This window comes from Pyxicephalus adspersus, chromosome 3, assembly GCF_032062135.1.
Source record: "Pyxicephalus adspersus chromosome 3, UCB_Pads_2.0, whole genome shotgun sequence".
Classification (NCBI taxonomy): domain Eukaryota; kingdom Metazoa; phylum Chordata; class Amphibia; order Anura; family Pyxicephalidae; genus Pyxicephalus; species Pyxicephalus adspersus.
The window spans coordinates 49,366,153-49,381,187 of NC_092860.1; the positions used below are offsets into that span (position 1 = coordinate 49,366,153).

The 15,035-nt window shown below is 38.1% G+C and overlaps 1 long non-coding RNA gene across 1 annotated transcript; it reads right to left on the minus strand.

Moving 5' to 3' along the window:
• Positions 1–3,476: 3,476 nt before the first annotated feature.
• Positions 3,477–14,831, minus strand: LOC140326159 (uncharacterized). The gene is made up of 3 exons (XR_011919795.1): positions 14,716–14,831; positions 4,102–6,996; positions 3,477–3,631 (listed from the first exon to the last, which is right to left on the minus strand). It is a non-coding gene; the product is annotated as an uncharacterized lncRNA (long non-coding RNA).
• Positions 14,832–15,035: the final 204 nt, after the last annotated feature.

Consider the following 15,035-nt stretch of genomic DNA (forward strand, 5'->3'; position numbering starts at 1 on the left):
AGCGTTTTAACCTCCCTAGCGGTTCATTTTTTTCCGGTTTTATAAGTCTAAAAGCAGTACATTGTATTTCATGAAAATTTATTTTACAATATAATATAATAGTATGAGTATAATAAAGTTTGGAACACAAAATCATGTAAAAATAATAAATTGAATAAATTAAAAAATCTATATAATTTAAAAAAAAATACATGCTATACTCATACTATTATATATACTGTAAAATAAATGTCCTTGAAAACAATGTACTGATTTTTCACATATAAATCCAATGTATTGTATTCAATACAGTTATTTTGTATTGAATGCAATACAAATGGGTTTTGAGTTTCCCGCCCCACCCTGCAGGCAACATACACATGCACCAACGTCATCGGGAACTCCCCGGTGACTCATCGGTTGCAGAAGTCGGCCGGAGGAAGAAGAAAGAAGACAGGGATCGCGGTGATGGACAATGCGGGACGTCGGCGGATCAGGTAGGCCGTATTTACTAACCTTCTCATAGGTTTACCTACCCTGAGTGTGACTCGGGGTTACCGCTTTCAGCAACTTTTTTCTACCCCGAGTCACACTCAGGGTTACAGCTAGCGAGGTTAAATAACTGCACAGGAGTTTTCAAACGCAAGCAATTTTTGCCTGAAAATTATCCTGAAAGTCTAGCTGTGCAGAGAAGGTATCCTGGAGCAGGCAAGTTTTTGGAAGAAGGTCTAAATGTACCCTAAATCTGAATCAGTTAAACCCAAATTTAATCTTCTTAATGTATTTCTGTAATGGAGTCAGGGTGTATATTCAGTAATATATGTGCTCCTTTTTTTACTTTTTTTAAGCTAGGATCTGCTATAAAAGATTCCACCAGCACAAAGTAGAGTTAGAGTTCCCCTGCAGTCCAACACATCTTGTGAACCCTTGCTCATATCAACATCACTTCCACCCCTTGGTCAGAGCAGCATTTAGGGGTAGGTATTTCAAGGAGCTGGACTAGTGCTTTTGCGTGACCTTTTGAGCTTTAAAACTGATGCCATGCAGGTATAACAATTCAAATAAAGTTATTTATAAATTAGAAATATTCAGTGTTGGGCCATGGCAATGGATAGGTCCTCTGCAAATGCGAGCAGCATTGGCTGTCAACAGGCAATCATTGGATCCACTTTATACAGAACCAACAGCCCTTTACTGCCAACTCAGCATCCATTCGGGGTCTCTGTTTCACACTGAACCCGCACCTACAAAAAATTATAGCAGAAAATAAAGGGATGTCACATACTGTATGTGTTTAGGTCCAAGTGGAATAGGTATTTAGCTGAGCTAATACTCCTCCTGGATTTACCACAATTATTACACACTGTACCTTTTGCAGGGCAGCCATACAGACACACATTAGATGAAACCCCACATACATGAAAAGATATACAGACTCAATGGAGATAATGTAAAATAAATCTAGAAAGCCAAAGCTGCAATGCACAAAAGCTCAGCACTTGGCCGCTGTCTAAAAAACACCTATTTACATAATAACATTAATAAATGGGATTTATATAGCGCCAACATATTACGCAGCGCTGTACATTAAATAGGGGTTGCAAATGACAGACGAATACAGACAGTGATACAGGAGGAGAGGACCCTGCCCCGAAGAGCTTACAATCTAGTAGGTGGGGTAATTTATACACAGTAGGCGGGGTGTAGTGTATATGTATATGTAGTGGTGGGAAGTAGTGATGGTTTCAAATGATAGAAGAAGACAGGTAGGCAAGTTTGAAAAAATGGGTTTTGGGTGCTCTTTTAAATGAGCAGAAAGAAAGAGCAAGCCGAATAGGACGAGGAAGACCATTCCAGAGAGTTGGGGCGGCTCCAGAAAAGTCTTGTATCCATGCGTGTGAGTTTGTATGTTTTGGCGTGTTTGCATGGGTTTCCTCCCACATCCCAAAAATATACCGGTAGGGTAGTTGGCTTCTCCCCAAACTGACCTTTGACAATATTATTGACATGTGACTATATTAGAGATACTAGATTGTGAGCTCCTCTTAGGGACAGACATTACTACGGAATCTGTAAAGCAATACGTAATATGTTGGCACTTTATTATAATATTATTAAAACAGTATACAGAAATCTGTTGCTGTTCAAACTGTTCTGCTGTCCATGGGATTCTGTTCTGGTAAGTAATATGAACTGCTTGGTCTATATATGTATTCCTCAACTCATGTTTTCTTTACAGCACACTCATGTAGAAACTGATGTTACATAGGTTCATAGATCACACGATTTTACAAAGAAAGGTGCGGCATCTGCTACTGGCAACAAATACTGTACGATTCAATTGAAGGGAAGTTAGTATTTACTAAAGGTAAAACGCTGTGACTGCACAATCTATTTTCTTATGTCTTTCACATGAGTTGCAATAGCAACTGATCCACCACTGTCACACCTTCTCCTTTGTTGTGACTCACCCAGTGCTGTTTTAGTTTTCATAACAATCTTGGAACATATTTCAAAATTCCTAATAATGACTTCATGGGAAGAGTGTAAATTATGTAATATCTTTATAAAGAAATATTTTTATTTCTTTATAAAGAACAGGCTGTGCTTTCTACTTTTGCAAGAGTACTACAAAGAAAAATTAGTAGACATACAATTACATGATGAATTTGTTAGGACACTAAAGTGTAAATTTTGGTTCTTTCCCACACACATCTAATCCTCACCATAATCTAGTCAGTATAAATAGGCCTTTTCCTCCACCATAGGCTAAAAGAATAGTTGTATCAAATAAGAACAGGGCTTATGACAGGATTTTACTTTTTAGTTCCTAGAAAGTGATCGTCATCATCAAGCACTTGGAAATAAGCAAAATCTCCTTGTAACCTACCTGCTTCTCCCCTTTTAAAATTAAGAAGAAGAAAGGAGGTATTGGGGTACTGATAGATTGCACCTACGCATTGCTGTAGTATGAGCGACAACACACCAAACCTTTGTTAGCAGTGCCATTCATTTTCAGTGGGACTACAATGTACCTCCGACACATAACACATGGTGGTACTTTGCAGTGTGTTGTGGTGCGTGGCGGGCATTCATATAAATGGGGCTGCCCTAATGCAATGCATGAAGGCATACATTAAGGCATTGCATTAAATTGGACAAGCAAGATATGCATAAATTACTTCTGTGAAAGGGCCCTATGGGGCTTTATGATTACTGAAAAGATATTGGAAGAACTCTATATATACAGTCATGGGAAAAAAGTACACTCACTTGCAATTCCAAAAAGGTGAAAAAAATAGTATTTATGGCTAATGGCAGACTGTAAATGTTGTATGAATTGCTGATGGATGGAGAAATTACATGCAGACTGTATATGTTGTATGCATTGCTGCTGGAAGGGAAAAAAGTACCATGCTTTACTGTAATTGAAGTTAAATACAAATTTGTAATTTTACTTTAAAAAAAAAATGCATGGAGTTGGTTGAAAAGCTGTATCCCCTTTATTTAGATCTATCACAAGATTTTTAATTTTTTTTAAATATTTTATTTTTTTTTACTTTTTTGGGGAGGACCACTCCCCTTCTGTCTTTACATATGTCATGTATCCTAGAAGGCTACTTTTTCTGCGCATGCCCAATCTTGGATTTTCCTGGAATGTAAAAAAAAAAAAAAGTGTCATCTCACGCATGCACAAAGAAATCAACAATTTTAACATTTTCAGGAAAAAGAAGAAAAAATGTGTTAAAAGAAAAAAATAGGTCTTGGACCATGTCATTGCTGCAAGGCAGGTAAATCTATGTCATAATAGGTGTGACAGGCCCAAAATTTTTGGATGTGTAAAATTTACTGTATTGGTTACCCATTGTGTCTGCACATTTACAGCAGGCTATACATGTGACTTATAAATGTCCAGCTTTGGCTAAACTCTTCGGTCACATTTACACATGTGATCTGTTTTAGCAACTTCTCTTTCTTTCAGCAAGTGTACATTCCTCTCTCTGACATTAAATTGGTAGCCTGACCCTGGGAACTGAGATCTGCCTTGCTAGATAATGAGATGCTATAATAACACCATGGGCATCTTACAAGGATTAACCACGGTTTATTCCTTTCACATACCAGTCATTCTTGTGTGCCACAAAGGATTTCCTTCCCCCAACCTTAGTTGCATTCTCAGTTTTATCATTGTGTTGTCATGCCATAAAGTGCATTTTGAATACTTATTAGAAGACAGGGATCCAAACAGATGGGATCTGGCAAAATAGATAATAAAATATACATGACAATTTGATAGGCATACTTATCATTGTTAAAAAAAAAACCCTTTAGTTCCTAACAAGAGTAGTCAAGCATGGAGGCATAGCTGGAGTCATGTGCACATCAGGAGGATGTGTGAAAGCTGAGAAGTCAGGAGGCATCATCATGGTCTGGATGAATGGATGTTGTTGTGGTTGGTATGAAAGAACACATTGCTGACTAGGTTACTATATACACTCACAGTACTTTACAAAGGATTGGGTATTCATGGAACGTTAACACAGCTTCTTGGAGTAACAAATGTAGATATAATGTGTGTAAATTTTAAACATTAAATAATTAAAATCTGGTGCAGAAACATTTCTAACACCAAACTATAACTGCAATATCTCTATAAGAAGCTTAGGGTCCATTTGGGAGGAAGCCAATTATTGCAGAAATGTCAAGGTAGAACATGGGCTATGAATACACACTAGATAATTGTTGCCCAAGACAAAAGATTGTGATCATCTAAGGTGAAAATATAGCATGACTACAGCTGTCCCCTGACATTCCATCCTGGCAGATCAATGGATGACCGACAGGATGACCACTGTATATTCCTATGAAGAAGAGTGCTTCAGGGTGTCCCTCGCCCTCCTTCCCCTCTCCCAAGAACCAAACAGCACTGTATGTGCAGCACTCATACATTATAGTGAAGCTGGAAATGATCAGGAAAGGTTGTTTCCAATGACAATAATCTAATGTGTGACATAACCACAGAAACGTCAAGATAGTGTCTCCAATGGTATATGAACTGAGATAACAAATGTTCAATGCAAGAATACAGATTACTAAAATACTGTGCTATTTTTTACATTTCATTAAATTCAGCAAGTAAATAGGAATTGTTCATTATCATGTTCTGGAATGTAATTATTACGTATCTTTTATCACTTCCTGCTGTTCTCAAAAGGTTGGCACCAATTCCAGGCCCCCAGCTTTCCACCGATTCAGATGGTATCTCTAAGGAACAAACCCGAACAAAATGAGAGATATGATTGACATTGTTAATCCTGTAAAAATGTCAAAAGAAACCTGCTAGGTACATTTTGTGGCAGGTACTGAAACTTGGAGCACAGGCTTCTGTTGTAGCTACAGACTGGTACTTAACGGTTAAAATATTTAGGGTGCTGAACCCACATACCAACTGCTCCACATATTCATGATATCTTAAATACATATATGGAAGATGTTTTACCAACCAAGGAATTTACATTTTGTTCATTCAGATTTACACAGATCTGCCACACACCACACCAAGGTCACTTCTTTTCCTCCAGCCTATAACTGGACAGTTAAAGAGCTTACACTTATTGCATTTAAAAATTCATTTAAATATTTGTTAATAATAAACCTCTAACATATGATGTAATTATTTTTTATATCTGCCCGGCATTCAGCTTTAACCTCTCTGCTGATCTCCATTGTTTCTCTGCTTTGATGTCTTGTTTGTCCATTCACAGTCAACATGCTTTACTTTAATGTATCATAATTTTACAAAATGGTTTAAACTTAAATAGTATCTTGAAGACATGTTAAATGTATGTTCAAATGTTACAGTCATGGCAATGAACACATTTTCTTGTTCAAGGAACAGGCTCACATTTGTTAGCAATGATAAATAAAGCCCACCTAATTATAAGCGAAATGAGTACATTCATTATTATTAAGTTAGGTTGTTAGACTATTATAGGATTCTTCTATCTTCCATCAGCTTTCCAAGACTTTTGCAGCCACACCCCCTACCACCATCATTTATTTATTAGAGTCGCCCCTGGGCTGCAGCGGCAGCACTTTTTAAGAAGAGCACTATTAACAGCTTTCAATTACAGAGCCCATAGCTGCTCACGTTCCGTTCGGTTAATATAAAAGCTGATACATTTACTAGATTGTAAGAAAAATCTTAAAATGAAGGAGCGAAAAAAATCATAATAAAGAGTAGAATTATGTATTGTGTCATGTTAGGTTCCCTTTAAATAATCACTGATACTAATAAAAAAGAATGTGAGCTTCTAGAACAGCCTTTCTCACCTTTATTCCCCTGCGTAACCTTTGAAGTAATTTTCTGGTCTCGGGGAACCCCCATTAAACCAATTGTTTGGGAGGTCAGTAGAAAAAAAGGCTTTAAAATTGGTGGCCAGTGTAAAGAAAGGCACCGTAAAATGATAACTAGTGTAAAACCTTTATAAACACCTAAAACCAATATTAGAGTCATGCATCTGGCTCTAACAAGTAGTGTTAACCCCAGAATTAAGGCATCATGAAATGGGAGATCAATCAACCACTGTTTGAGGATCCCCTTTAGGAACTCTGGGGTTTTTCACAGAACCCTGGATGAGAATGGTTGCTCTAGGATAATGATCTTTTAGAAAATAAATAATTAAAACCTAGCGTTTCACAACACTGATAAAATGTACTCATGTATTGATAGTTGTAAGCTGTCCTTCTATATTATTACAAAACAAAGTGTTAATTAGTTTTTCTTAAGAACAGAATTTTGCAGTTCGGCAAGATAGCCAAATTAAAAGTGATTTTATTTAATATAGAAATATATGTTTTTAAAGCCAAACTCTGAGCACAAAATATTGTAACTGTTTGGAAGTGGCCCAACTCTCTCTTCCAGTGAAGCATTGTCCCTCAATGTATGGATTCTTCTAAGTGCAGGAAATCTTCCACGCATTAAGGGTGCAGTGTTGCCTTTGAGCTCAGGCAGTACTGTAAAATATTAAAACATTTTTAGTTGAGTAAATAACAATAGTGTTTTCAAACAGAAAGATATGGCATTTTAGAATGTCGAAATCAGAGCCCTAACCTAAATCCCATGGAAATGCAGTTGCATGAAATGAAGCAAGCAACACACTTCATCTAATCCTAAATGAAACAGTTTTGCTTTAGTAAAATGCCAAAATACATCCTTCTAATGAAGTCTATTTAGCAGCTACATAAAGAATTTGGATTTGGTAGCCTGATTACAACTGAGTGACTATTTGAACATTGTAGAAGCGTGACAGCTGGGGAAGTAGCATTTTCAGAAGCCAAGAGTGGTGTTTGGGGACAGGGCAAACTAGACAAATGCCCAGAAACACCATAATGTCAGCATATTTCAGCCTTTTAACTTTTACACCTCTCAGGAGAATATGTTTGTAGATAATTCTCTCTTTCTCTCTACTTCTCTCTCCCATTCTTTCCCCTCTCTTTCTCACACTTGCTCGACTTACTACTTGCGGACACTTGAGCTTGTCACAGTTTAAGCATTCCAAGCATTTTTTCTTTGTTAGCAAGGACAGAGACTGTCTCAGCAGCTCGATTACTCCTGTTTATCACTGGTACAACCTGTAGGCTATAAACCTAGTGACCTAAAACTGCTTATGATGTAAATCACCTGTATGTAATTGTCCCCACTTCAGCAGAAAATACTTTATCAGTTGGCTGCATAGTGGAAAGCTCATAAAATGAAGACACTTGCATGGTTTTTGTTTTGATCTGTAGGAGGTGGAAGTGTAGTCACAGGAAGACATGAGAGGTCCTGTAGGCAACACCACAGTTACACAGGAGGCTAGTGTGGAGCTATTCACACAAACTGTATATGCCGCTTCGGCACATGTGTGACCTGCAAGGAATTCTGATTTTGACATGCCTTTTATCATGTGACTGCTGTGTTGTTGCACATTTTTCAGGGCATATACTGTCTATGTATATGTATGTATCCTTGGATATTTTATCATTCATATCCAGATGGTATATGTTTTTTGCACATGGCTGAATGGAACAGTAGGGGAGCAAAAAAAAAAGCTAAGTATGTGTGGTGGGGGAAGGCCAAGTGACTGTTATAGAAAGTAGTCAAACGTATTTGAATGTTTTTTGGAGATCCAAATAAGAAACTCATGCAAACACAGACCATAAAACCTCTATGCAGAAAATTGGAATTGGGAATAGAATCCAATACCTTAAACCAAGCCATCACACTGCTCCACAGTAGAGACTTACCTTATAAGAGTGATATTACAATTTATCTGTTAAACCCATTATTCTGTGTTATTTCAACAATATATTTATGAATCTTCCCTTTTATCCTTTAGTATGTCTCAACAATTCCAAATAGAAATTTTTAAAAAATATGATCCTAATCCGGTCAAAGTTTGACAAAAGACATGTCCTTTGTGATAACAGTACCAAGACACCTATACATATTAGTATATCTAGATTATTTCTATAGCAGAACATGTTTGATCACTTATTATATATATAATCGTTGAGTAAGGTTTAAAAAAAAGTCCTTACAAGTAAATATGGCTGGCTGCCTTTCTTTGTCAAATTCTATATCTCACATTGCTGCAAATACAATTTATTTTAAAATCTCCTTGGATCATTCCATACCTGTGAAAGGTTTTACAGACAGGGATGGGTTTAACATGCAATTCATTTTTAAATCCCTCATATGGTACTGACCGGACTGTATGTAAACCATAAAAACCATTAAAAGAAAACAAAACAAATATTTTGCCTTTGATTTTCTCCTGGTCTTGTCAGTAACAGGCTTCTTGTCTTGTGGTTTTTGGGCTTGTAGAAAATGTATTCAGCCTAAGAAACGAATGCAGCTGCCACGCCTGAGGAAGGATTAGTAAACAGAAATATATATATATATATATATTTTTTTTTTTTAATTTAAAGTAAAGTATCCATGGATGCAACATAATGTTTTTTTCCTGATGGTTGGCATGTATTTTATGTTGTACACTTTTACAACATGAAATATACATATGTACTGTATGTATAATTTAATATACATAATATGTTTTCACTTGTAAGGACCTGTTAAAAAATATAATAGAACATGTGTGTTGTTTTATATAGTATGTAAAGCAAATCTACTCTTTTCATGCAAACTGTTTTCTGCAGTTTCTTATTCTGCATTCAGAAATCCCTCGGCTCCTACAGCTCTCTGCTGTATACCTTTATGCTTGCAGTACTTAACTGCCTTTCTTTTGTATTATCAGACTTGCCTTGCTGCCCCCACAATGCTATTTATAACAGAATTTCAAGCAAATAAACTAGACTTTCTTCTTGGAGGTTGGTAAACTGATGTGTGTTGCACAGTGTTATAAACAGTCATTACCTACTTTATTTGGTACATATGTTTGTTATTTCAAATGGCCGAGCCACAACATATATGGCTGCAATTCAAAATGAAAAACATGTACACATTGTGGGGAGGGCCAGTTGTTTCACCAAATATTACAAAGAGATTAAGTTTGATATGGTTACTGGAAAATATATAGTGGTCACAGTATCAGCACATAACATTCTCTCTAGTGGGCAAACTAGGTGATTTTTCTGGGGTGTCAGGTCCATTAAAAAGCAGGGGGCACTGGGTGACTGGTGCCCTAAGTGCGAGGTCCTCACCCCATGTTTACTTTAGGAATTGCCAATGCACTGCTCAGTTAGATAGGTGTAGCAGCAAATCAGTGTGCTTTGTACAGAAAGAGTAGTGAGCTTTGGATTATGAAAGGGATTTTGGGGTGTTCAGAGTTGAGAGTTGTGGATAAGGGGTGTTAGGTGCAAAAGGTGAAAGCTGTGGTCAGATTGGCTAGATACAGAATTGAGAGCTATGGAGGAGGGGGGTACAGAGATGGTAGCTGTGGATAAGAATGGAAATGTCAAGGTGAGAGCTATGAAAGAAAGGGGACTAGGTTCAAACCTGTGGCTGGGCACAAAGGAAAGAGTTATGAATGAATGGTTGAAGCAGAGGTGAGAGCTGTGGGAAGGAGGGCTGGGTACAGAAGTAATAGCCTTACCGAAGGGACATAGCCTTCCCTTTCTGCAATAATTATATGTATGATTAAACATTTTTAAAGATGGAACATTACTTTTGCTTCAACTATTTAAATTATTGCTTACAAGTACTTGTTTGATATGGTTGCTATTAACAATAGTATGGGGGTGTGAGGGAAATGTTTTTCTTTCTGCCTTGAAAACTACTAAGACTAGTAAGTGGCAGTTCTGTTGGCAAGAAGACATTGTTAATGGGAGTGGTAAGCATAGAACGGCTGTAAGAAGCTGAAGTTCAGAAGTGTGGCAAGGTTGGGTTAAAGCACCCAAAGACCATGTAGCGGACAATGAGGACCCAAAAGGCCTGAATTATTAAATCTCTTCAAGACTAGAGAAGATAGATTATCATGGTAGAACCTGGGTGATTCAGCCAACCTAGAATGGATTACCTAAATGCATTTTCTAATTTTTGGCAAATATTTCAATCCTGGACCAGATCCATTCCATGTTTGCTGGATCACCCATGTTCACCCATAATAGTCTACTTCTCCAGTCTTGAAGAGCTTTGATAAATCAGGTCCAATTTATCTCTTTACATTCTAAGTATTCTTTTAGACTGTGAGCTCACACGGGTAGGGTTCTCTCCACAATGTTTCTCATTGTTATGTTCTTTGTTAAAGAAAAAATCTCTGCTGACTTCCAATCAGGTGCAAGCACTGATTTTACTAAGCTAAGTGAAATATCCCTTGTAGAGTGGTAAATCACTTTGCTAAGTGAACAGCCTTAGCTGTGACTGTTTCATGCAGAAACAAAATTTGAAGCACTAAGGATGTGTCCACATACCCATGCTATCCTTAGTTAAGGTTTTATAATGGGATGGAAAATTTGTTCCTTGCACATTTTGGGCACATTACCACCAACTGACTAGCACTGAAATGCAAAAGTGTAAATAAGTACTGTGCACCCCTTTATAACATATTTGATATATAGCACAGTCTATTAACTACTTCCAGAAGAAACTTCCATGTAAAAAAATGTGGTCTTTCCTTAGCATGTCTCTATGAACATACTACTGACTCCAACATACCGAAATGGCTTGCACAGCCTCTGTATTTTAATGTAATAATGTGCTTTTGGGAAGAGTAGAACAAGATATCCCTGATGTGAACAATTCAGCCTATTCAGCAGACAAATTCGGTATTAGATAGGTATGCCTGTTAAAGACCACAAAGTACACCATGATGCCTGAGTAAGGCTTTATCTGGTATACATTTAATGATGATGCAAGACGAAATTCAAGATTGCTGTTCAAGTCAGCAGCAAAATCCAAACAGTGACTGCATTCACTAGCTGTTACAGTCTCAGTACAACTGTATTTTTCCTCCCACCCACTTAGTATACCATCAGGAGTGGTACAGTGCAAGAGTAACAATTTGAGCATGTGTATGAAAATCACTGTTAACCCTCTGTGGCTTTTCCGCAAGTCCATTTTACACACTTCACAAAGTAATGCATTACAAAATTCAATTTATTTCTTAACTAACATTTTACACTGTTTATGGGTAAAAGGTCATTTCTAGGAAAGTTCTATTTAAAAAAATAAATCGGCATACCTTGTATTGTTTATATAGGTCGCTAAGCATGTGATTTGTCATGTTGAAAAGCACATACATAGTTAGAATGTTATCTGGTTTTGCTAGTTATTCAATGAGGGTGATAAGTGTACATTTTACTGTACAATGTACTAAACACTGTAGACATGACTACTAACAGGAACCTAAAACACAAAACGGTTGTTATGTTATGCTCTGTTAGAATGCATTTTAATGCATCATTAAATACATTTTTTATGCAGGCAGTGTAAGTACCTGAACTTGACTTGGTGTCAGGCCTTAAAACTACTGTACGGCAAAGCTTAGAGGGAGAAGCAGAACAAGGGACCAGAGAAAAATCGGTCTCCTGCTTTACTACACAGGGCTGCAAAGTCAGGCATTCAAATCCTATTGTAGGTAATACAGCTATGATATACAGTATGTATTTCATCTTTGTATTTTGATGTTTGATGGGAGTTTAGCTTTAAAGTGCAACTAAAGATCCACTTTAAAAATATGTCCAGGGAAATGCCATTTGCAGGGATACTTGGCAAATCTTGAATTAAAGCAGACCTATTACCAAAGTTTTTACTTTACATCAGAGGTGTCAAACTCAAATGCGCAGTGGGTCAAAATTAAAAACTTAAACAAGGTCGCGGGCCAACCTTGAAATTTATTGAACAAATTGAAGAAGTTTTTCCTTCTCATTAGCTATAAAAACTTTTCATATGAAAAAAAGAGGTTTCATTCAGTCTGGAACAAGCCTATATTAGAGAAAGAAAAACTCTTATGCCTCTTTCTCTCTTTGTAGACTTCGGAGTTAAATATCAATGGTAACCTTTTTGCACAGGTTAACAATTGTCATGCATGGAGAGACAGGACCACAAGGGGACTCTATGGTTTGTATGGAGGTGGTGTGAGGCCTGAGAAAGGCGAAGGCGCAGAGTCAAGTCAAGATGGTGAGGGTGTTGCGCTGCTTGTTACGGCCAGGTTGCGGTACTTGGGCACGCCAATGTGGGCAAAGCACGGTATCAAAAAACAAGGCAGAAGGATAGTCAAGGAAAGCTGGGGTAGAGGCGGGCAGCAAGCAAGAAAGGTCAGGTCACATACCAGGGGTCAATTGCCATGGATCCAGGAGACAGGCACTAGTGACACAGGGGCCACTGCGGGCACAGGGAACACAGGGGACACTGGAAGCAACAGGTGGCACAGGTGACTCAGGAATATCCACAGAGAGACAGGAACACTGGAACAGGACAGGGAAGTTGGCTGGGAACCAACAGACTGGACAACGAGAGGTTAAAGCAGGAGCTGGACAGAGGAAACACTGAATTAGGCACCAGGTGAACAGGAACTAACTCAACAGAACTAGGGGCTCGGCACAATAGAGACATATTGCACGAACACAGAGTGCAGTCTGTGAGCTAGCTAAATAGCCAGGGCTGGACAAGAGGCTCTTTTATGATTGGCCAGCGGATTGGACCGAATTCATAAAGCTTGGAAACAGAGGCACATCCAGCATCAGAACTACCCGCATGCGTAGAAGAGAGATGCCTGCTCTTTAGTGAGGAAGAGGTAAGTGTGACAACAATAATAATAACAATTTTCCTCTATGAAAATACAACCATTCAAGTCCATGCCTTGGAGTAGCAAGGAAATATACAGCGAGGGGAGTGCTGGAAATGCCAGACAGGGCCAATGCGAGGCTAAATCTAATGAGTGTCCCACCGCTGGAACTCCCTCTTTAATGAAATAGCACTGCTACTAAAATTCCCGGCATTACTTGCGTCTATAAAACAGTCTAATGCGGGGCCACGCATAGGCAGAGAGCCCGCTGGTCTATAGACCCGAGTGATGTCAGGAATTGTAGTAGCTGCACTTTTTCAATGCAGTGACGGGCCAGCTGCAATTCATACTTAGGATTTCTTTCGGGACCAAAAAAAGGACATTGGGGGCCAGATTTTGAAGCCCCTCCACAGCTGTCTTTATTGAGGGATCTGCAGCAGTTAAGGTAAGTGGGTTTTTAGTTTATTTCCACTTTCAATCATCCCAGCCCAGCAAATCAAGATGATTGAAGATGGAAAAAAGGAAGAAGATGACAGCACCGTCAACAGAACTTGGACAGGTGAGTATACCAGGGTTTAGTTTCACTTTAAGTATACCGGCATAATAATATGTGTCGCCAAAACTAGATTGATATAAAATTATAATATAAAAACAAAAGATGGTGCCAATCTCCAGCAGTACTCAGTAAAAAATATATCAGAATGTACTCTATTTCTGTTTAAATTTGTGAAAAATAAATCTATAATGATGGAAGGAGAGTTATCATAAAAGTAAGCTATGAGGAGCAGCATATCATTCTTCATAATATCCTGCACATGGGAATCTGCAATCATAAAGCAGTAGGACTTCAGTTTGTTTTCCAATATATATCCTTTTTCACTTTTCAAATTCCTGTCTGCTTCCTTAAGCTTATCCCAATAACACACCCGTGACACTTCCTTTGTTTCTAAAGATTCACCTATGGCCTTTCCCTGAAGCAAAAACACTGCTTACGTGACCGGTGTATCCCAACAATAAACATCCTGCTTCACCTTTAAACACCAACATGAAAGAACATACAGTACAAACTCCTGGGAGATAGTGTCCTGGCCGAAGTATATATGGAAGAGCTCCACATAACACAACTTACCTATAAACTGAACACCAATAATAGTGCAACAGTCCCGACTCAGCTCAAAAAACAGTAGACCTGATTTATTAAAGTTCTCCAAGGCTGGAGAGAATACACATTCATCAGTAAACTGGGTGATCCAGCAAACCTGAAATGGATTTCTTAAAGTAATTTGCTAGCAATTTTTTTGAATCCTGGACCAGATCCATTCCGGGTTTGCACTGATGAAAGTGTATCCTCTCCAGCCTTGGAGAGTTTTAATAAATTTGGCCCATTGTTTTGTATCGTTATGGTGGTGGAACACCGGCATAGGCTGCAAACTTAGGGGTGCAATGCTGGATTTACCCTAAAGCATCTAGGTACAGGTAAAAAAGAAAGGCTTTTTCAGTCACTTACCTACTTTCTGCACATGCTTAGACTGCATAGCTTAATTGAGACAGAAATGTCTGATATGTCTTGCCCCTTATTGCTCTCTTCTACCTGTGCATACAGAGCTTCTTCTCAACTTCGGGCTTTCTAGCATTTTTTCTTTAAGCCTTATTTATGGTTATTCTGAGCCAGATGACCAATGTTCAAAAGCTAAGCATTGCATTATGGTTAGAAAGCATTTGGTTTAGTAAATGTTTACATGAGTTTCCTGGGAGTATAAACTTCGATGCACTGGATGCAAATCCAATGGTTGTCTTGGACCTGAACCTTATCCATACACATGAAGT